Source organism: Capra hircus, chromosome 22 (genome assembly GCF_001704415.2).
Source record: "Capra hircus breed San Clemente chromosome 22, ASM170441v1, whole genome shotgun sequence".
NCBI lineage: Eukaryota > Metazoa > Chordata > Mammalia > Artiodactyla > Bovidae > Capra > Capra hircus.
The window spans coordinates 60,174,984-60,198,578 of NC_030829.1; the positions used below are offsets into that span (position 1 = coordinate 60,174,984).

General features: G+C 57.3%; 1 long non-coding RNA gene across 2 annotated transcripts; it reads right to left on the reverse strand.

Annotated features, from left to right (window-relative positions):
* On the reverse strand, positions 3,197-5,567 carry LOC106503466. 2 transcript variants are annotated; one of them, XR_001297156.2, is made up of 4 exons: positions 5,386-5,567; positions 5,037-5,150; positions 4,791-4,894; positions 3,197-4,700 (listed from the first exon to the last, which is right to left on the reverse strand). It is a non-coding gene; the product is annotated as an uncharacterized LOC106503466 (long non-coding RNA). The 2 variants fall into 2 exon arrangements; XR_001917049.1 differs by having other exon boundaries at positions 4,791-5,150.

Sequence of the window (23,595 nt, forward strand, 5' to 3'; positions counted from 1 at the left end):
TAAGGGCAAGGATACTGAGTCTCCTGCGTTGGCAGGCAGATTCTTTACCACGGAGCCACCTGGGGAGACCCTTGTGTTTAACAGGTGCTCAATGCACTTTGTGGAATCCATGAGGACCCTCAGGGAAGGGCTCCTGGAGCCCCAGCCCCGCTCCCTTCCCAAATCCATAGCACAGTCGATCAGTCGTGTCTGACTCTTTGCGACCCCATGGGCTGCAGCACACCAGGCTCCCTTGTTCTCCACTGGCTCCTGGAGCTTGCTCAAATTCATGTCCATTGAGTCGGTGATGCCATCCAGCCATCTCTTCCTCTGTCGCCCCTTCTCCTCCCACCTTCAATCTTTCCCAGCATCAGGGTCTTTGCCAATGAGTCAGCTCTTGGCATCAGGTGGCCAAAGTTTTGGAGCTTCAGCTTCAGCATCAGTCCTTCCAGTGACTATTCAAGGTTGATTTCCTTTAGGATGGACTGGTTTGATCTCCTTGCAGTCCAGGGGACTCTCAAGAGTTTTCTCCAACACCACAGTTTGAAAGCATCAGTTCTTTGGCGCCCAGCCTTCTTAAGGCTTCCCTGTTGGCTCAGACAGTAAAGAATCCGCTTGCAACGCAGGAGACCTGGGTTCCATCCCTGCGTTGGGAAGACCCCCTGGAAAAGGGAACTGCTACCTGCTCCAGTGTTCTGGCCTGGAGAATCCCATGGACAGAGGAGCCTGGTGGGCTACAGTCCATGGGGTCGCAAAGAATTAGACACACTAAACAGCTTTATGATCCAACTCTCACATCCATACATGACTATTGGAAAAACCATAGCTTTGACTGACGGACCTTTGTCGGCAAAGTAATGTCTTTGCTTCTATAATGCTGTCTAGGTTTGTCATAGCTTTCCTTCCAAGGAGCAAGCAACTTTTAGTTTCAGGCCTGTAGTCACTGTCTGCAATGATTTTGGAGCTCAAGAAAATAAAACCGGTTGTCACTTCCACTTTTTTCCCATCTGTTTGCCATGAAGTGATGGGACCAGATGCCATGATCTTAGCTTTTTTTTTTTTAATGTTAGCACAGATCACACCATAATGCCCTTTTCCACAGGCTTGTCTCTTCACAACAGGAAGACCCCTGAGGTGGAGACAGGGTCTCAGTCAGCTGTGTACCCCAAAACCCTAAGCAGGGCTTGCATCCAAGAGGGGTGAGCGTAGATGGATGATCTCAGCCCGCAGTGGCCAGGGGCGGGAGTTGGTGGTTTGGGGTGCGGATAGTACAGTGAGGGCTATCTCAGCCTTCGTTATGGGTGAGGGGCAGTCTGGGGGCAGCTTAGAGGGAGAGTCTGGTTCAAGTCAGGTGGACGGGTGACCCGATGGAGGCTCTTTCTGTTGTGTAAGGATGATTCAGCAGTCCTCTAGGAATTCGGGAGCCAGTGCTGTGTGTGTGTTGGGAGGAAACATTAACTCGGCGGGTGTGTGGCCTCAGAAGGCGGCCGCGTGACCCATCTCCCTTCCAGCTCTGGCCGCTGCTCCCCCTGGCCGGGTCCTAAGGCCTCCTGCTCAGGGGCGTGCTGTGGCTCCCTTCTGCCTTCCCCTCTCCCCGCCCTGCTTCTACCCACCTTGTGAGTTACTCACAGCGGCACCAGATGCCAGCCCCCAGGGGGAACCGACAATTCAGGATGGCTTCCTGCGGTATTCCCTTGCGATGGGCAACGTGTGATTTTACATGTTGCCTTATTCAGGCTGGGGACACAATGCCACAGGCTGGGCAGCTTACAACAACTCCACTCATTGCTGGGGGCCTGGAGGTCCATGGTCAGGGTGCCAGCCTGGTCCCGTGAGGGCCCTTTTCTGAGTCCTCACATGGCAGAGGCAGCGAGGGCGCTCTGGGGTTCTTATATGAGGGCGCCGATCCCACTCTGAAGGCTCCACCCTATGACCAGGTCACCTCCTGAAGGCTCCCCGTTTATACCATCACCTTTGTGGTTAGGAGTCAACATATGAACTGGGGGAGGGGGGCATAGCCCTCCAACCATAGCACAGAGAGGTGATGTCGGAGGGAGCCTTCATGCAGCTCCAGGCTTGAACCAGGGTCCACCCAGCGACCTGGAAATGCAATCAGGTGTTTCTGGAGAGTGGGCCGAGGCCCGCAGAATGCACAGCTGTTCTCCTGTGAAGGCCTCGCACGGGGGCCTCTTGATCCCTCCGGAGAGTCAGATTCCAGGTCTGGGACAGGGCCCGGCCAGCAGGTGCAGCCCCCACCCCAGGGCTCATCACAGGGAACAAATGAGAACTTGGGCAGCTTGGGAGGTGGGGCGCAGTGTCCCTTCTGGAGGTGCTGTCAGTCCAGTGAGGGGGGCAGAAACCGAAAGCTGGGGGCTGCCGTGATGAGGGAGGAGAAGGTCAGGAGAGGGGCCTGGGGCCCTTGGGGCCCTCAGAGGGGACAAGGACTGGCAGGACTTGGGGGAGTTGAGTTAGAGAAGCAGAGCAAGGCTCCAGATGGAGAGAAAAGTAAGAGTGCAGGTGGGGCGTGTGGGCGGGCGCCTGTGTGGGATAAATGGGCACGTGCGTGGGTGGGGCTGGGGGGGGTGTGGGGGGGTGGGGGGGGTGCTGGCGGGTGGGGCGTGTGTGGGGCGTGTGTGGGGCGTGTGGGCAGGCGCTGTGTGGGATAAATGGGCAGTGCGTGGGTGGGGCTGGGGGCGTGGGGGGCGTGTGTGGGGGCGTGTGGGGCGGGTGTGGGGCGTGTGTGGGGCGTGTGTGGGGCGTGTGTGGGGCGTGTGGGCGGGCTGCCTGTGTGGGATAAATGGGCACGTGCGTGGGTGGGGCCTGCGGGGGCGTGTGTGGGGGCGTGTGTGGGGCGTGTGTGGGGCGTGTGTGGGCGGGCTGCCTGTGTGGGATAAATGGGCACGTGCGTGGGTGGGGCCTGCGGGGGCGTGTGTGGGGCGTGGTGTGGGGCGTGTGTGGGGCCGTGTGTGGCCGGGGCGCCTGTGTGGGATAAATGGGCACGTGAGTGGGTGGGGCCTGCGGGGGCGTGTGTGGGGCGTGGGTGGGGCGTGTGTGGGGGGGTGTGGGCGGGGCACAGAGAAGAGGTGGTCTCTAGGAAGCCTGACTCGTCTGTGGAGGCTGGCTGATCCCTTAGAAGCTGCACACAAGGGGAGTCTGCTTCCCCTGAGGTCCAGTGGTGGCTGGAAGAGCCATTTCATAGGCATTTGGGCAACTGACATTGGGTGGCTAACTTTTTATTTTGCAAAGTAAGAACATCTGAAAAGTAATCAATTTCCCAGAATACTGTTCAGGTTTAAAACGGAAGGAAGCCCCGGTATGCCACGACATGGAGGAAACTTGAAGACACTGCGCTCAGTGCAGCAAGTCAGTCATGGAAGGACAAGCAAGGCAAGCAAGTGATTTCACTTACACGAGGCCCCAGGAGCATGCAGATTCATAGTGACAGAAAGTTGGATGGTGGGGTCCAGGGCTGGGGGAGCCGAGCGGAAGCTGGTGTTTAATGGGGACAAAGTGACTGTTTTACAAAGTGAAGCGTTAATCGGGTTGGATGGTGGTCGTCACTGCACAACAACGTGAACGCACTTAATACCACTGACCTGGAGGCTTAAACGTGGTTAAGATGGTACATTCTGTGTTATTTGACCAGGATTGATTTTTTTCAAAGGGCTTCCCTGGTGGCTCAGACAGTACAGAGCCTGCCTGCAATGCAGGAGACCCAGATTCCACCCCTGGGTCTGGAAAATCCCCTGGAGAAGGGAATGGCTGCCCACTCCAGTATCCTTGCTTGGAGCATCTGGCCACTCTCCTCACAAGCTCCATCTCCCTCCAGCACTCTGCGGGTTGGGTGACGTATGTCAGGGCCAAGAGGCCGGTGGATGCTGTCTTTCCAGGTCTGGCTCCAGAGCAGCGAGGGAAGGAGGAGGGTGGGGAGCCCAGCAGGTGGGCGAGTCTGGGCCAGTCAGGAGAGAGCCCAGTGGGCGCAGTGGAGGAAGCCGAATGGGCAGCCACAGGTACGAGGACACCAGGGGAGCTGAGGGTGCAGAGGGACATGGCGAGGCCCCGGAGGGCAGCAGACAAGGAGACACCACCTGCAGGCCAGGTGGACCGGGGAGGCCCAGGTCACCGTGGACAGGCCGGTGCTCGTGGCTCCTCCTGTCCCGACCGTCGGTGTCAGCCACACGTGCACGCGTGCTCAGTCGCTCAGTGGGGCCCAACTCCGAGACCCCATGGACTGCAGGCTCTGCCGGTCAGTCAGACAGCGGCTGCCTGGGATGGGGCGCATTGGCTGGACGGGCACTGGGGGGCTTTTCTAGAATGACAGAAACACCCTACGCTCCCTGGAGTGGCAGCTACACAGGCTGTGCGGTTGCCAAGCCCCATGAAGCCGGGCGCAGAAGATCTGCATAGAAGTCACACAAAGGCTACAGGTTCCCCACCGAAGTAACACGTGCTCAGCACAAACTGCGAAACAAGCTGGAGATGGGTAAAGGAAGAGTTAAAAATCCTCCCCACCAGAGCTCCTCTGGCCCTCCTTGACTCTGACCCTGACCACCCCAGACCTTGAGCCACAGGAGTCACCAGCTCTGGTCCCTCTTCCTGGAGTCCAGGGTAGACCTCAGCGTGGCCCGCCCCTGCCCCTTCCAGCAGGACGCGTGTGCGCAGCGCCCCGACACCAGATATCCTGTGCGGTAGGACACGCCCCTGAGGTGCAGCTTTTGCTTCTGCAAAACACGGTGGATACACCCAGGGCCGGAGGTGTTTCTCCGACACCCCCCCCACCCCCCCCAGAGAACCAGGAGGACAGTGGGCACCTGTCAGGACGAACTGCAGAGCCGATCACGAGCCAGCAGGGGGCGCAGAGGATCAGGCTTCGCAAGTGCACACGCTTATCCTTTGGATTCTGAACTTTGCAAACCTATAATCTCCAAAACCTTAATTAAAGGGGAAGAGGGCACACGGAACACCGGGGCTCCGCCGTGCGCCACCCACCCCACACCGGCGCTCCTCCCCCAGCCCCGAAAACCCAGCCTGGAGTCACACTTGGGGCTGAGACTCACGCAGGACTTGGCCCAGCTGCTCCGTGCTCATCTGAATGCGGGAGAGTCCTGCGGCCCTGGCCGGTCCTCCGCGGCCGCCCTTCCAGAGGGGCCGAGGACAGCCTGCTTGTCCTGCTGCAAAAACAATGGGGCCGGGAACGTGGGGCGGCTGGGGGAGGGGCCCAGCCGGCACCCCCCAAAACCGCCTGCCACAGGCTGCCCCCGGAGCCCAGGGCTCCTCCAAGGGCTGCCTGCTCTGGGCCTGAGGGACTGGGGGCTGCCCACTCCTCCAGGCACTGCGACGACCCCTCACGCACACCGGAGCCCCCGCCCCCGCCCCCTGCTCCCGCCATCCTGTCTGCCTGCGCACCATGTGGCCGAGGTTCCGGGCCTGCAGCCAGCCATTTTGCCCCGATTTCAAAAGGGCTGCCTCCCAGGACGCGCGCCTTCCTGCCTGGGAGCTCCGGAGTCAACCACAGGGGAGAGGCCTTTGTGGGTCCTGGAAGGATTCCATCCCTGGGGCCCTCAGTGGCTGGGACGCTCAGGTCTGTGAGGCACCGCCTCCCGCCCTGATGAGCTCTGCCCGCCAGGCCACTCCCGCCCTCCCTTTTTCACGCGAGCCAGCACGGGGGACCTCACAGGCGCGGCCTGTCTCTGGTGGTGCTAGTGTTAAAGAACCCGCCTGCCAGTGCAGCAGACTCAAGAGATGCGGGTTTGAGTCTTGGGTCCAGAAGATCCCCTGGAGAAGGAAATGGCAACCCACTTCAGTGTTCTTGCCTGGAGAATCTCACGGACAGAGGAGCCTGGTGGGCTGCAGTCCAGGGGGTTGCAAAGAGTCGGACACTCACACACAGGCATCATCTTGAATTCTCACTCATATGATAACAGCTGAGTCCATTAAATAAAATACAAAACCAAGCAGAACCGACCAACACAGCGGGCACTGGAGTGGATGTGTGGGTCAGCTCCCTTGGCACAGGCACCTGGGTGGGGGTTGTGTGTCTGGGTCTGGGTGCCCTCACACCAATGTGCATCACATAACTGTCCACGTACGTGTAAAACTTCATCACCTTGTCACATGGGATTTGTGCCTTCTGCCAACCACAGCCCCTCCTGCCCTCTTGTCCTTAGCAGAAGCCAGTGACCAGCTCTGGCCCGTGAACAGAAACCACGGCCAGTCCCCTTGCTGGCCAGCAGTGAGACATCGCTGATACTCTGCCTCCGGGTGCTGCAGCTTCCTCACTTGTGCCGTGGGCACGGTGGTGCTACAAGGTCAGCTGACCATCAGGAATATCACATGAGGGCTCCCTGCTGGCACAGTGGGTAAGAATCTGCCTGACAGGGCAGGGACCTTGGTTTGATGTCTGGTCTGGGGAGATCCCACATGCCGTGGGGCAGCTAAGCCTGTGCGCCACAACTGTTGCACCCCACCTCCAGAGCCTGTGCTTCATGGGAAGAGAGTAGCCTGCACTCGCCACAACTAGAGAAAGCCTGTGCACAGCAGTGAAGACCCAGCACAACCAAGAAATAGAATATTTTTTAAAAAGAATACCAAATAAGGAAATGTGTATGTAGTGCATTTTTTAAGAAAAGCTCTAGAAAGACCTCAAAATGTGTCCCCAAACCTCCAAAATGGTCTTGGGGTTTCCAAATGGTGTGGGTTCTCTCTCCTCATTTTCTGGAAAAGTGAGTGTGAGGCACAGCTCCAGAACTTGCATCCCTGTGGGTTAGGCAGACCCATGGCACCAGCTACACTGCCGGGGGGCTTCTGTTTCCAGCGTCAGACCTGCTAGGTTGAAGGGATCAGGAGGTAGCTGGAGATGAGCAACTCTGGAATTCAGCAAGCAAGCAAAAATCGTACATTTTAGGTGGATTTGTAGTGTGAACCAGGTGGATTTGTCGTGTGAGCCGGGTGGATTTGGTGTGAACCAGGTGGATTTGTCGTGTGAGCTGGGTGGATTTGGTGTGAACCAGGTGGATTTGGTGTGAGCCAGGTGGATTTGGTGTGAACCAGGTGGATTTGGTGTGAACCAGGTGGATTTGTCGTGTGAGCCGGGTGGATTTGGTGTGAACCAGGTGGATTTGTCGTGTGAGCCGGGTGGATTTGGTGTGAGCCAGGTGGATTTGGTGTGAGCCAGGTGGATTTGGTGTGAGCCAGGTGGATTTGTCGTGTGAGCCGGGTGGATTTGGTGTGAGCCAGGTGGATTTGCAGTGTGAACCAGGTGGATTTGTCATGTGAACCAGGTGGATTTGTAGTGTGAACCAGGTGGATTTGCAGTGTGAGCCAGGTGGATTTGTCGTGTGAACCGGGTGGATTTGTCGTGTGAGCCGGGTGGATTTGTCGTGAGCCGGGTGGATTTGGTGTGAGCCGGGTGGATTTGTCGTGTGAGCCGGGTGGATTTGGTGTGAACCAGGTGGATTTGCAGTGTGAGCCAGGTGGATTTGCAGTGTGAGCCAGGTGGATTTGGTGTGAACCAGGTGGATTTGGTGTGAGCCGGGTGGATTTGTCGTGTGAGCCAGGTGGATTTGGTGTGAACCGGGTGGATTTGGTGTGAGCCGGGTGGATTTGTCATGTGAGCCGGGTGGATTTGGTGTGAGCCGGGTGGATTTGGTGTGAGCCGGGTGGACCTGTAGCGGGGAACAGTGGCGGAGGTGTGCAGGAGGAAGCATGCTGCTCACCAGAATGTGAAGGCGATGAGAAGCTAAAGATGCTGCCAGAAATGGCTCCTGTGAGAGACCCAGCTCTAGAGAGGGGATTGTCTGGAGAGAGACGACGGCTCAGTTTCCGAGTTAGTGCTCGGTAACAAGTAGCCTTATTCCAAAACCCGACCCAATTTTTGCCACTGACTGCCGAGGCTCCTCTCTCCAGCCAGAGAGCCTGAGTGTGTGATGAGCTGAGAGTGCAGAGGCCCTCGGCCGAGACCCTTGGGAGCAGCTCTCCTGGTTCTTCAAGGCCACCTTGTGTGCACACATGTTGGGGTGCACCCTGGGGGGCAGGACACCCCGAAATCAAGCACACGGGAACCTCAGCAGGCAGGTGTGCTCACCCAGGTGTGCACCTGAGGAGTGTGAACAGCTGACATGAGCTCAGGCCAGGGTTTGCTTCCCCAGGAGTGTGCCGCCAGCCTACGACGGGACTTGAAGATTATCAGCAGACACGGTATTGAAGACCTGGGCTGTCAACCAACATTGCCCGTAAATTTCAGAGAACGCAGAAAGACAAAGAGAAGAGGCAGGGCCTTGGGCAAGGAAGGAGATGGACGTGTCGTTCTACCCGTTGTCCATTTCAAAACAAGAAGAGCATGCAGATGGATTTCAGCTACACTTTTTAAATTTGGTGTTTCATCTATGACTGTAACATGCGTGTGCGCACGGGAGTGTGTCTGTGCACACTTGTGAAAATGGGAGCCTCCTTACTGCTCCCCCAGGTGGAGGCCGAGGACGCTAACGGCCCTTGGCTGACCGTCTAATGCACTGCTTGCTGGACTGCTCATTCCTCAGGCTTCCACTGCGTTGCCAAGGGAGCCGCCTGCAGAGGAAGGGGTCTGTGGGCACTTTCTCAGCTGTGAAGCCTGAAAGAGAAGCAGAAAAAGACCAGACTTGAGATAATAGTGAGATTTACTGGGTCCCTGGAGGGGCCGTCTCCTTGCTAATTAAGAGGCAGTTAGGAGCCGCTTCCTTCCTCAGGGTGGCAAGAACTAACATCGCTCGTGAGAAGTGTGCGACTGTGCTTAACTCAGGAGCTGCTTCTGTACCACCCACACATTCATTTCTAGAAGGGCTGCGTATTTAAACATGACAAACTAAGAAATAATTTCAGTAAGACACACAGTAATCAAACCAGTCAATCAATCCTATGGGAGATCAACCGTGAATACTCGCTGGAAAGACTGATGCTGAGGCTCCAACGCTTCGGCCACCTGAAGAGAAGAGCCAGCCTGTTGGAAACGCCCTGATGCTGGGAAAGACTGAACGCAGAAGAGGAAGAGGACAGCAGAGGCTGCGACAGTTCGACAGCGTCACTGATTCAATGGACGTGAGTTTGAACAAACTCCGGGAGACAGTGGAGGACAAGGGGGCCTAGTGAGCTGCAGGCCAGGGGCGCAGAGTTGCGCAGGACTTAATGGCTCAACCGCAACCACAGGAAATACAGTCATCATTCTAAAACCAGTGAAAAGCATTTCATGCCTCAGAAGTCAGAAAGGAAAGACAGATTCAACTGTAGAGAATGTGAGTTTTCATGTTAAAAAGCACCACGAATATTAAAAGAGGGAGACGTCACTGGTGAAAAAACTAACAACCAACACAAACTTTGCAGAGTGGGTGGCCTGGGTTGTGTCTGCCCCACAAGCTAAGGTCTTAGCCCTCAGCGCCTCACGGCATGGCCTTGCTTGGAGGTGGGTTCTTTACAGGGGCAATCTAGTTAAAGTGAAGTCACAGGGCAGGCTCCAACCCCAGACCTGGGGTTCTTATAAAGAAAATTGGATGCTGAGACAGACACGCAGAGAAGAAGCTTGCGTGCACACAACCTGATGGAAGGTCAGGGCAATGCGTCTTCAAGCCACGGAAGGCCACAGGTCGCCAGCCACCTGCCCACAGCAGGAAGAGGCGAGGAGGGAGCAGGCCCCGCCAGCACGCTGACCGCGGATTTCGAGTCTCAGGACAGAGACAGGTCATTTCTGTTCTCATCCACCCAGGAAACGAATACAGGGACTCGATGGCATTTAGGTATAAAAACTCACATATCAGTCGTCAAAAAGATGATGATGTTCAGTAAGGGAGCCCACAGGACAGAGACGAGGAGACGGCAGGGCTCCCGGGCCCACAGGATAGAGAGGAGACGGGAGGGCTCCCGGGCCCACAGGACAGAGAGGAGGAGACGGCAGGGCTCCCGGGCCCACAGGATAGAGAGGAGACGGCAGGGCTCCCGGGCCCACAGGACAGAGACGAGGAGACGGCAGGGCTCCCGGGCCCACAGGACAGAGACGAGGAGACGGCAGGGCTCCCGGGCCCACAGGACAGAGACGAGGAGCTGGCAGGTCGAGTCCCCGGTCGGGGAAGGTCACACACGCCGCAGCGCAGCTGAGCCTGTGTGCCTCAAGGGTGTGGCTCGTCCTCTAGACCCCAGGAGCTGCGGCTGCTGGAGCCTGAACACCACGGAGCCTGTGTTCTGTAACAGGGACAGCTGCTGCGATGAGACATCTGTGCACCGCAGCAAAGGGTACAACTGGAGAAGGCCTGACTGTAGCAGCCGAGACCCAGAACAGCGGGGAAAAGAAGAGGAGGAAGAGGACAGCAAAAATATCTTCCAGGCTTCCAGGGGCTTGGGTCAGCTGGGGCTGGCTTCCAGGATGGTGGAGAGCAGGGTGTCGGGGCGGCTTCCCCCGCCTCGCTGGAGCCCTGGTGGGTGCGCTGTCCCCTGAGGCCAAGGTCCCTGCCGGGGCTGCCCCATGTGCCTGCAGACCCCGTGGGTCCAGGACCCACTCCCCTGTGGGGCTCCTGGGGGGGCAACCCCCCTTCCTCTGCCCTCCTCTCTGCAGATCACCCCCTCCCAAACCATGTCTCCCGCTGAGACAGCACCTGTGGACCCCTCACGACAGAGGTGGCGCCTGGGACCCTTTCCTGCAGCGTTTACACGTGGACAAACGCCCCTTTGAGCAACGATACAAAGAAACTACGAGAGAAACAGAAGTGAATAAAAGCGTGCGTGCTCAGTTCAGCTGCTCAGTCCTGTCTGAGTCTTTGCGACCCCACAGACTGCAGCACGCCAGGCCTCCCGGTCCATCACCAACTCAAACTCATGTCCGTCAAGTGGGTGATGCTAGCCAAGCATCTCATCCTCTGTCGTCCCCTTCTCCTCCTGCCTTCAATCTTTCCCAGCATCAGGGTCTTTTCCAATGAGTCAGTTCTTTGCATCAGGTGGCCAAAGGATTGGAGTTTCAGCTTCAGCATCAGGCCTTCCAGTGAATATTTAGGACTGGTTTCCTTTAGGATGAACTGGTTGGATCTCCTTGCAATCCAAGGGACTCTCAAGAGTCTCCTCCAACATCACAGTTCAAAAGCATCAATTCTTTGGCGCTCAGCTTTCACTGCACTCAAGCCCTTTCAGAGCCTCTGCACACCTCATGGTGGCTGCAGCCGTCTGGGGAGGCTGAGGAATGCTGGTGACCCCTGAGGGTCCTCCCAGAGCCAGGCCTCCCTGTCCATCACCAACTCCTGGAGCTCCAGGTTACAGATGGAGAAACTGAGGCCCTGGGAGGTCTCACAGCGCTGGACACTGCAAGGACACAGGACACTGCAAGAACGGTCCCTGGTGAAGGAGAAGGGCAGAGAGAGCACACAGGGAGGAGGGTGCAGGGCACGGGCCTCCCCTGCCAAGACCCTCGTAGAAATAACAACAGAGGGGACTACAAGCCACCCTGGCCTCATCCCTTCGCGGGGAAGTCCCCCGAGCCCTCGCTTGCAGACCAGACCAGAGCCAGACCCGCGGGCGGACCGGCCAGAAGGGGGCAGTGGCGCGCAGCAGACCCTTCGGAATCTGGTTCTGCTGGAGACCTCTGGGGCGGGAGGCGGTGCCCCCAGGGTCATGTTCAAGGGTCTGGGTGGACAGGTCCAAGGTCCCACGGAAGACACCTGTGAGTGGCTGGCCTGGCTCAGTCAGCACGTGCCTCTGCGATGGGTCAGTGTGCCACCCAGCATGGGGGAGCCCCTGGGGGGCCCCCAGATCCCCCAGGATGGAGACCTGCTGCTGGCTGGCTGCACTTGCTCCACCAGAGACAGCGGTGTACAGAGGAGCACTCAGGGGGAGCACTCATAAGGGACACTCAGGGGGAGCACTCAGTAGGAGGACCGAAGAGGAGCACTCACGAGGGACACTCAGCGGGAGCACTCAGGAGGGGCACAGGAGGGGCACTCAGTGGGAGCACTCAGGAGGAGCACTCAGGAGAGGCACTCAGGAGGGTGCCCTGCCTCCTCCCAGCCATGCTCTCCTGGGCTCTCAGAGCCTCATCGCCTGCAAGTAAGTTTGAGGCCCCGTTTGCTAGACTGACAGACAGACCGTGCGTGCCTTGCCCTCCCTGGAGGCCCTGTCATCCCATTGCACAACAGAGACAGGTTACATCACCTCAGCACCTGGCCAGCACGAGAACCAGCATTTCCAGGGCTTTCTTGGCTGCCTCCCAGGCCTGAGGGCCAGCGGGGGAGGGTCCGAGGAGACCCTCCTGCCCGGAGCGCGGCCCTGAGGTGTCCCAGCCCTCGCTTTGGCCTCCCGGTGCCCGTGGCCACTCTCTCCTCCTGCACGGCCACCCGGCCAGGCCCCGCTCCAACGCCAGAGTCTCCGAGCAGAGAAGGGCCTGCGCAGGGGGCGGGCTGAGCTCTCCAGGCCGAAATTAGGCGAGAAGCATGAGAGTACAGTGCTGTAAAAGAAGTAACATCACCAAGGTTTTGATGGCATGAAAAGTTAGAGATTTCCTATAAAAACTTCACACGAAGTCCACGTGTTCAGGATGAAGTTTAGCCCATAAGGAAGCACAGGTCTGCAGCGGAATTCACCAGGCCAACTCCACCTTCCCATCGTTGCTGTTCAGTCGCTAGGTTGTGTCGGACTCTGGGACCCCCATGGGTTGCAGCCCACCAGGCTCCTCTGTCCTCCACTGTCTCTTAGAGCTTGCTCAAATTCACGTCCATTGAGTTCGCGACGCCATCTAACTCTCCCCTCCTCTGTCGTCCCCTTCTCCCACCTTCAATCTTTCCCAGCATTAGGGTCTTTGCCAATGAGTCAGTTCTTTGCATCAGGTGGCCAAAGGATTGGAGTTTCAGCTTCAGCATCAGTCCTTCCAATGAATATTCAGGACTGATCTCCCCTAGGATGGACTGGTTGGATCTCCTTGCAGTCCAAGGGACTCTCAAGGGTCTTCTCCAGCACCACAGTTCAAAAGCATCAATTCTTCAGCGCTCAGCCTTCTTTATGGTCCAACTCTCACATCTATGCATGACTCCTGGAAAGACCAAAGCTTTGGCCATATGAACTTACTCAAAATCCTCGTCAGTTCAGGAATATGCCTCCCCTTTCTGGGGTCTCCTCCGTCCCCTGTGTGTTGGGAGGGAGTCAGCACCGTGTTCATCCTGGCGCCGACTGTGGGTTCAGGAAAGCTGCAGGCCAAGATGCACCACGAGTGACTGGTCTCACACCACCCACCAGCATCGTGGGATGGGTAGAGGGGCAGGCCCGCCCTAGGGCCAGGGGAGGGAGGGGACCACAGGTGGCTGGGACGTGAGTCCAGTTTCCAAGGGGCCTGTGGCCCAGGCGTGAGGACACAGACATGGGACGTCAGGGAAACTGGCAGACTTCTTCAGGCGCTGTATTGTGAGAGGGGGACGTAGCCGACCCACCCAGCTGCATCACCCTGACCGCCGGCAGGACAGCTGTGCAGGCGTCCAGACGTCTGGTAGCACTTTTTCTCATTATCAGGACAAAGAGACGAACAGATGTGAAGGTGCCGGGCCTGAACCAGTGGGGGTAGTTGGGGCTGGGGGACGTGTCTGGGTCCCTCACTTGGGCTCCAGACCTCAGCTTGCAACCAGACATCCCCTGATGAAAGCAGAGGATGACCTGAAATACGGAAACGTGGGCAGGTGTCATCAGCGACTCAGGCAGGCAGTGCCTGGGGCTCCGTGGGGTCAGAGCCACTGGGGTGGACGCCCCTCATCCGAAGCCTGGCTGTGCGGCAGCCCTGGGGGGGGGTGCGCCGCTGACGGCAGAGGGCAGCGCTCCGTGCGGCTTCACGCGAGCTCAGCGCCTGAGATGTCTCACGCTGCAGTCATTTGTGAAGAATCCGAGGCTCGTGATTCCCACTGGCTTCTCTCCCGAAGCACGTGGGCTCCCTGCCTGCCTCACGGTGAAAACACGTCTGCCCAGGGTTCCAAATCAGGGGAGTCTGTCTGGTCCCTCCAGGACTGGGGGTGTCCCTGCCCTGACTGTGGGGGCTGTCCCTGCCCTGACTGTGGGGGCTGTCCCTGCCCTGACTGTGGGGGTCCTGCCTGACTGGGGGCTGTCCCTGCCCTGACTGTGGGGGTGTCCCTGCCCTGACTGTAGGGGGTGTCCCTGCCCTGACTGTGGGGACTGTCCCTGCCCTGACTGTAGGGGGTGTCCCTGCCCTGATTGCGGGGGGTGTCCCTGCCTTGACTGCGGGCGGGGGGGCATGCATGTCCCTGCTCTGACAGCGAGGGGGTGTCCTGCCTCGGCTGGGGGCCCTGCCACCCCCTGGGCTGTCAGAAGGCGGTGTCTGGGTAGGCTTGATGTCACACTTTACCCATTTTTCCAAAAAGGCAGAAATCTGGGTTTTTCTAGGAAATCAAAGGTTTGAAAATCACAGCAAGGCCAAACAATGCCTATCTTGGAGCTGGACCATTGCAGAGGGTGGGGGTGGGGACTGGGGTGTGCCGAGTGAAGGGGGTGGGGTGTCCGGCATGAGAAGGCACTCAGCAAGTACTCCTGGATGGATGGCTGAATGGGGGGATGAATGGACGGGTGGCGGACGGGTGAATGAGGGTTTGGCAGGGTGCCCGGTTCCCATGGGGCCCAGAGGTGGTTTACCCTGTGTCCCGTGGGAGAACACGGTGTCCAGCCGTAGCCGTGTTCACGGAGGCGCCGGAGCCACAGGGCCTGAGGGCTGGCCGTCAGCCAGGCCATGAGAGGCTGGGCAGGAGCTCGAAGCCCTGGGCTCAGACCAGGGCCCCCAGCGCCCCATTTCCCCATTTCAAGTAGTGGCTGCCTCTCCTTAGCCCCGCTATCGCAGTTCGACACAAACATCAAAACCTCAGTTACTGCACCCCTGAGAAGCCTGGCCCCCAGCACCCTCTGGGGCAGCTCTTCCCAGGAGGCCTGGGGCCCCGGAATCCAGGCCAGAGGGGCAAGGGCTGGGCTGGGTCAGAGAGGAACTGGGGTGCCCCTCGTCTGGAGGCGCTGGCTGTGTACTCGGTGTCCAGGACTTCAGGGCCCGCTGCCTTTGGCCTGTATGCCCAGGAGAGGCTGCTCGCGCCAGGCCTCCCTCCAGGTGGACTTGGGGGGTCTCTGTGAGCCCTCCACTGCAGTGCGTGTGTGCGCGTGTGTGCAAGCCTCTTGCCCGTGAGTGCATGGCTGTGCGTGCGAGCACCCTTGCTCTTTATTTGTGGGGAGCACGGTGGGGATGGTATGGACCTCTGTGCGTCGCACCTGTAGGGTCTGCCGTCTCCTCAGCGCATCGCCGGCCGCCCTCAGCCCCACCCCCAGCGGCGCCCCTGAGCTGTCAGTCTGGGCGGGGCGGAGCGGAGCGTCGAAGCGTTGCCCGGCCTGGGGAGGTCGGGGCATTCCTGCGCGCTCGGCTGGAGTCGGAACATTCCATTCATAACAGTCCTCAGAGCGGGGGAGAGCGGGGGAGGGCGGGCCGGGCGCAGAGTTAGTGATTAAAAGGAGGGACAAGGAGCCTCTGCGTGGCTGGGTGCAGGCCGGCGCTGGAGGAGAGGAGCGGAGGAGCGCCGTGAGCCCTCCTCTTCCAGGCGCTCACTGGTCGCACGCAGCGCCGCCGTGCCCTGGGCCCAGGGGCCAGTGACCGCCCCAGATGGCCTAAGCACGGGGAATCGTGCCCCGCAGGCCCACCGCGGATTTCGCTCTTACTCCCATTCTACAGATGGGAAGACTGAGGCTCAGAGATGAAGGCGCTTGTACCCTTCACTCTCCCTGGCAGCATCATCAGAGCAGCCCTGGGCCCTTTAGGGGAGCTTTGACTGCCCGGTACTCACACCTGCATTAGCTGGGTGGGACCTGGGTGTGCTGTCCCGTTTGCCTTTGGTTGGGGGATGGTGGTCTTGCTTCCCAGCTGAGCCATGCCTTCCCCAACAACAGGGCCCGAGTCCTGCCTGTGGGTGGGGGTCCACCTGGCTGGCCACGGCCCTGCTGGAGACCGTGGCAGCGAGAACAGGAGAGAAGCCCTGAGTCTATCGCGGCTCCAGATGGACAGGGAGGTGGGGGGCAGAGAAGCCCTGGCTGAGGGCACAGCTGTGGCCTCGTCCCAGGGCAGAGCAGGGCCAACGTGCAGAAGGCGGCCTGTTCCCAGGCCTGTTGGCCCTGGCCGCCTGGGTGCAGGCTCTGCTGCATGTCTGAGAGTGGCCTCGGGGAGCTGGGGAATGGGGGGGGGGGCGGGTGCAGGGCAGCTCTGGCCCGGGAAACTCTTTAGGGGGCACTGGATGGACCTTAGATTCACACAGCAGGCAGACGGCGGGTAGCAAAGGCCAGTCCCAAAGTCAGAGAACAGGGAGACGTCCGCCTGTCCACTATAGGCCTCCATCCAGCTGGGGCTCTGTGACCCCCCGGGGCTAACCTGAACGCCGATGCATGGAGGCTCTGTGACTAACGCGGTGCTGCTGGAAGTGGGAGGGCGGGGAGTGCGGTTCCCGCTCAGTCAGCCAAGCATCAGCCAGGGCCCCAGGTGGGGCCTCTCCCGGGCAGGCATTTCAGCGGACAGGCTCTCCTCTCCTCGACCCGGTAAGCAGCGGTTGTCCTGCTGTCTCCGGGGCAGGGTTACTGGAGGCAGTGGCAGGGGTCACTCAGCGAACACAAGGGCTCCCTTGTCCCCAGCCCTTCTCCTCCAGGGCCCTCATCACGGTGGACTCCCCGACCTGGCCTCCCGGGGCCAGAGCCCAGCCTCTCCATCGGTGCTCATGGAGCCCCTCCTCAGCGGTTCAGAGACGGCGTGCGGCTGGTCCTGCTCGCAGCGGTCCTCGTGGTTGGTCCAGAGAGCTCTGGTCCCCGAGGCTCTTTGGGGGGGTCTTTGGGGTGATAACCACGCTCGTGGTGGTGCCAGGAGGCTGTCCTCTGGTCCTCTGCTGAGATCTCACCAGCATCTCTGGGCTGACGTGTGGGCTCAGCGCTGACTGCCGATGCAGCCCTGTCCCCTTCAAAATCTTTCTCATGAAAATCGGGGGCTTCAGTCGCTCAGTCGTGTCCGACTCTCTGCGACCCTGACTGTAGCCTGCCAGGCCCCTCCGTCCATGGGATTTCCTAAGCAAGGATATGGGAGTGGGCTGCCATTTCCTTCTCCAGGGGATCTTCCTGGCCCAGGGATGGAGCCTGGCTCTTCCGCATCACAGTGGGTTCTTCACAGCCTGAGCCACTGAGGGAGACAGTTAATTCATTTAAAAAGGGACCTGGAGATCAGGATGTTCAGGAATCACCTGTTTAAACCGGATTCTGACCCAGGATCTGTCTCTGAACGTCTAGGAGCAGATACCTACCACGAGGACCTGAGGCTCCTCTTCTCAAAATGGGCAAAGTGGCGCCTGCTTCTGGTGCCCACCAGGCATGTGAGGCTGGAGATGGAACATGGCGGCTGGCACACTCAGCGGGGAAACTTTCGGGGGCTCAGCCTCTCCCAGGCCCTCCATTCTGGGGGAAGCTGGATAGCTCCCTCCAGGCCCCAGGCGCCCATGGGGTTTGGAGGGACTCTTAGCAGCTCTTCCGAGTCCAGCAAACAAGACCAGGCGCAGCCCCTGCCCAGCGCATTCATCTCGCCTGGCACTTTCCCCAGGCGGGCACGCGTCCAGCTCCCTGCACACACATTTCCCTGCATGTCCGAGGTGTGAGAAAAGTAACACGTTGTTGCTGGTCTTGCTGGAAAAGGCCTGGTTTTAGAGAGCCCTGGGCTTTGAGCTTGTCGCAAAGTACACTCTGTGATTCCTGACCGAAATACCAACTGACGTAACAGAAGCTTCCTCGCAGAGAAAACATTTTACTTGGAGACAGACCCCTGGGTACTGACGGCCAAGCCAGGGCCCTCCTAGGGCCTGGGCCATCCTTACTGCAAGGCTGTCGCCTCCCAGGGGAGCCGCTGGAGAGAGGCAGTCCCGTGGAAAAGAGAATTCCTTCCGGTGGCCACTTACAAATTAAATACACCAAGCCTGAGGCTTGCCCAGCTCCCCAAAATAACTACAACAACATATGTTGGAGACAAGATCCCATTCACAATTCAATGAAAAATTAGGAATCCCGGAAAGAAACTAAATAAGGAAACACACAGGACAGGAGACTCCCGCTCCCACCTGAGAAATAAAAAGCACCGAGTCGGCGGGGAGAAAGGCATGACTCTGGATAGGAAGACATGCTGTTTTTCAGATGTCCATTTTGTTGCAGAAATACTTGAAAAGGAAAGCAAGTGGGTGGGATCGTCAGAGACGAAAATGAAAATCGTTTAAACCTTGAACTCCTGATGCAAGAATGGACTGGAAAGCCATGTAAAAATCTACAGATCAGCCTGAAGTTACATAATCATCTCCCGCATGGAAAGATGACCTTTCAAATCAACAGGGAGAGAGCGCCATTTTCAATAAACAGTTTGGGCAAATGGCCAACCCCTTGAAATGAAATAAAAGTAGATTCTTGTTCTGCGTTTCTAGATGGATTAAAGATTCGACTGTAAGATGAAACCAAGAAAACACCAGACGCATATTTCAGTGAATATTTGTGTGATCTTGGGGGTGACGAAGAACTTAATAGACGTGAAACCAGAGATTAAAACAATAAGGAAAAGGTAACGGGTTTGACCAGAAAAATTTCAAAACTTCATTGTGTCAATAAATACAAACAGATCTTCCCTTTAGAAACAGACCAAGGAGCTCTTTCAATTTCTCGCCAACACAGGAAGAAAAACAAAACTTGCCACATTCATCCAGGCAGCAACTTTCCATCTCCAGCCGCGAAAACAGACAGACAGAAGGCCCCTGCCCCAGCGGAGTCGACATCCGTGATGAGAGGCAGACACACGAGGCAGCCAAACAGGAGGAGTCGACCACGGGGGTCGCCCTGGCCGCCCAGCGGTTAGGAACCCTCCTACCAATCCAGGGGAAGTGGAGGGTTCGGGCCCTCGTTGGGGAGCCATCACTAGATCCCGGTGCCACAGGGCAGCTAAGCCCACTTCGCCACATCCAGGACCTGGAGCAGCCACAGAGCGGTGAATAAGTAAACAGCAATTGTTCTAAAAAAGATCTCCCACTGGAAACTCAGAACGGAGCCCAAAGCAGCAGCTGGAGAAGCTGCCAGTGGCAAGGCGGGGTGACTGCCGCTGCCTCCTGTGGCCCTTTAGGGGTCATCTCAGGGCATCTCCCCCCTAAACCGCTTTCCCCTCTTCGGTGTGTTGCGTCCTCATGCTACTTCATCCTCAAAAGGCTGAGGGTTCACGGCGTTTCACACAGATGCTTAGAGAGGGGCATGTGGCTTAAACTGGCACTGGGAAGAGGTGTCCTGATGGCAAGTGGTCCTTGGAGGGGGTCCTCTACATTTTAATAGCTATCTATTTATATTAGAGTCTATTAGGAAAGCACTGGTTTTCTATTTATAGGAGAACTGTGGCATTTCCTTATCCTGACTTTTAGAAAGAAAATCTTGACTGAATCCTCTGGCATGTTAGTTCCCCCTACCAGGGCTGGAACTGTGACGCCTGCGTTGAAAAGCAGAGTTTTGACCACTGGACCTCCAGGGAAGTCCCTGGCATTTTCTTTTAAATAAGTATTTTTTTGTAAGTATGTTTAAGTAGGCAGCTGATGTGAACACCAAGGTTAAGTGCATGATAAAACATGTGGTTCCAACACAGGGCCCGTTGTGACCTTGAGGGAAGTGGCCGCTTTCTGGGAGAGCGGCTGTGGCCGGGGCCCGGACCTCCAGGCAGAAGCTCTGAGAGGTGAGGGGTCCTGGACCGAGCTGAGCAGGACGTGGGCGGGGGTGGGGGGTTGAGCCGTGGCAGGAGGGAGGTGGGGTCCTTGTGGAGGGACTGGGGGAGGATGAGGCATCTTGGCTACTGTGAGACCTCGGAGGGGTCCCCAGGAAGGACCCTCGGCCCCAAGAGCTGATGCTGGGCTCCCGGGTTCCCACTGTGCTGGTCCATGCAGGGTCACCGCCTCACCCAGGGGACCTCCAGGACTCCCACAGTCCCTGCCCTGCTTCGAGGCTCTCTGGCCCTGGGAGGATGGACAGATATCCACATCTCTTCCCCACCCTTGCCAGGGGGGAGTGCAAACCACCCCCGAAGGCCCACTGATAGGTTGTCGGGCTGGACTTGGCTTCGCTGGGTGTGAAACCGGACCGGGGGCCTTGGTGCAAAGGCAACTCTGCAAGCAGTGGGTGTGTGGCAAGCGGCGAGCAAGAGAGCCTGGGGACCAGTGTCAGGAAAGGAACCAGACTCAGATCTGGTGCTCTACGCAGACCCACAGATTGTCACTCCATTCTTTGGTTCCCGGGAGCCTCTGTCTATGTTCCTTCCCCCTCCTCCCTTCTCTTCTGTTTTAAAATAGATTTGCTTCAGTATCCAGAGAGTTGACAGCAACACTGCAGTACTTGGTGACAGAATCCCCCTCCCTGTAGACATCACAGAGGCCATGCTTGTGAAACACAGCAGAGTTTCGACAGTGTTGGAGTTGGAACGATTGACCAAGGCCCAATGATATGCCCAGAGTCCGAGTCCCCAAAACTGAGAGAATAAGACATCCACAGCAATGCAAAAGCACGAAGGGGTTTTATTGCTAGCTCGAGCTAGGGCTCCCGCCACATCCAGCGCAGTGGAGTGGAGCGAGGAGCCCCGAGCCCAGAGTTACAGCAGTAGTTACAGGCTTTAGAGCAGAGAGTTGGCGAGGGCTGATTGGCTGCAGGAGTTTCCTAGTATTTACTAATGGCTAATCTTTATTGGCTGCAGGGGTTTCCTGGTATTTACTAATTGGCTATTGGCTGCAGGGGGATGTCTTTTATGTCCTGATAAACTCAAACCAGGTTACGGGGAGTATGCTGATTAGAGAAGTCCTGGCATCTGTGGGGATGACCTCACTGGGCAATGACTCAGCCTTTCCTGTGAGTCCTCCCTTAGTCCCTGAAGCCTATCGTGGCGTTTGTTAGGTCCCAACATTCCCCCCTTGTCTCTTGATCATATAGAGGCATCTTCCTCTATCTGAGGGTCCAGGGTGATTCGCCTGGGTCCTGTTGACGGGTGAGCTTCATCTTCAAAGGGTTGGAGGGATGTGGTGTTGCCTTCCATTCTCTCTGGGCCTTTTCCTGTTCCTCCGGAGTGGCACAGCGCACGTGGTTACAGTGCACCCAAGGTCCAGTGCCGTCGACCTTCAGGGCAGTAGGGGCAGTAAGAAGAACAACACAAGGGCCCCTCCATCTGGGCTCTAATGTCTTGACTTGATGCCGTTTGAGGGGGTATTACCCTCTCGGAAGTGAGCAAAGGGAAGGAGAGTCACCCAGTCCCCACCAGTCTCTATTGCCAGCTTTGCCAAAGTTTCTTTTAGAGTCCGAGTCATTCTTTCTACTTGTCCTGAGCTCTGGGGACTGTACTCATAATGTAGCTTCCATTTGGTCCCCAGGGCTGAGACCAGTCCTTTAACAATTTTGCTCACAAATGCAGGTCCATTATCAGAGCCAATAGATGCCGGCAGCCCAAACCTAGGCACTATCTCTTCTAGGAGTTTTTTAGCTACCATTGTTGCTGTTTCTCTCTTAGTGGGATATGCTTCCATCCACCCAGAGAAAGTATCGACCAGAACTAACAGATAATGGTACCCATACTTGCCTGGCCTTACCTCTGTAAAATCTATCTCCCAGTGCTGTCCGGCCTTTCTCCCTGGCACCATATACCAGGAGTATACCTATCTCCTTGGTACCTGTCTCCCAGTGCGCTGTCCTCTTTCTGGTCTCATCATCTGGCACGCCTCACAGGCACGGACTATGTCTTGTATAGTTGCCTTTTGTCGGGGAAACTGCAGACGAACTGTCTGTAAGAGTGCTAGAGTCTTTTTCTCTCCCAGATGGGTGGTCTGATGTAGGTGCGTGCAAAGGTGTCGACCCAAGTTAGCCAGAAGCAACAAGTTGCCATTTTGGTCTCGATACCATCCGTCCTTGCCCTCCTGACAGTTGGCATTCTCTTGAATCCAGCTTAGATCGGAAGAGGAATACTTGGGGGTCGGGGGCAGGGTTCCCATTCCCGGGGGTGGCAATCTCACAGTCAATGTGGGAGTTTGCCAGTCTCCGAGGGCTGCTTGAGAATCCCATCAATGGCATGGGGAGTGTAGACCAGGAGCTGTTGTCCATACGTTAACTTGTCGGCATCATGGACAAGTAGAGCAGCGGCCGCGATGATACGGAGACAGGGCGGCCATCCAGCAGCTACCGGGTCCTGCTGTTGAGAGAGGTGTGCCGCAGGCCGCCTCCAGGGTCCCCATTGCTGCGTCAGGACTCCCTTTCCCACTCTCTGCTTTTCATCCACAAACAGTTGAAATGGCTTAGCCGGGCCAGGGAAAGCTAGGGCCGGAGCTTCTAGCAATGCCTGCCGGAGTTCCTGAAACGCCCACCTCATTGGCTCAGTCCAAGTCCAGTTCTTGTTTTCTCTACTTCCTTCATACAGAGGCCAGGCCTTTTCAGCAAACCCCAGGATCCATAACCTGCAGTGCCCAACAGTCCCTAAGAACTCCCTCACTTGCCGAGGAGTCGTTGGCTCGGGGATCTGTAAAACAGTCTCTTTCATAGCCTGAGTCGACCATCTTTGCCCCTGTTTTATTTTGTACCCCAAGTAAACGACTTCCTGTTTAGCAATTTGGGCCATCTTTGCACTCGCCCGGTGCCCCAATGTCCCCAAAGTCTGAAGGAGGTCGCCTGAGGCCTCTAGGCATATCTCCTTGGTGGCAGCGGCCATCATGAGGTCATCCACACGTTGCAATAGGACGACGTCGGGGTAGCTAGTCCGGTGCTCACAGAGGTCCTTGCCTAGAGCCTCGTTGAACAACGTCGGTGAGTTTTTAAATCCCTGTGGAAGGCGAGTCCAGGTCAGCTGTCCTACAGTTTGACTGTCTTCGTCAGTCCATTCGAATGCGAAGATCTCTTGGCTCTGGGGGGCCAGAAGCAAACTGAAAAAGGCATCTTTTAAGTCCAAGATTGTATACCAGATGTAGTCTGGTGGCAAGCCGCTCAGGAGGGTGTATGGGTTAGGGACAGTGGGATGAATGTCACTCACCCGCTTGTTGACATCTTGGATGGGTCTAAAGTCCATTCCCCCGGGCTTTTTCACAGGCAGCAGGGGAGTATTCCATGGGGACCGGCACTTTTTAAGAATCCCCGCCTTCAGGAGGCACTGTATGTGTGCGTGATTCCTTGCCGGGCCTCCTGACTCAGGCGGTGCTGCTTTCTCTTCACAGGGGTAGCGTTTGCTTTTAGTTCAACAATGATGGGAGGTCTTGGTTTTGCCAGTCCTACTCCTGCTGTCTCGGCCCAGGCCAGAGGGTAGTTTTGGATCCATTGTGGCATAGCTGGGTCCACAGCTGCAGGGGGTTTTGGTGAATATAGTCTGTCTTCATCTCTCAGTGCCAGGGATTAAACATGAATTGGTTGTCCAAGCCCGTCTGCGACTGATATCCCTCCAGAGTCAAAGTGAATTTGCGCATTGACTTTGGACAATAGGTCTCTTCCTAATAAAGGGGCCGCACATTCCGGGATCACCAGGAATGAGTGGGACACCCGTTGGGCTCCCAAGTCCACTTTTCGTTTAGTAGTCCAGTAATATCTTTTTGT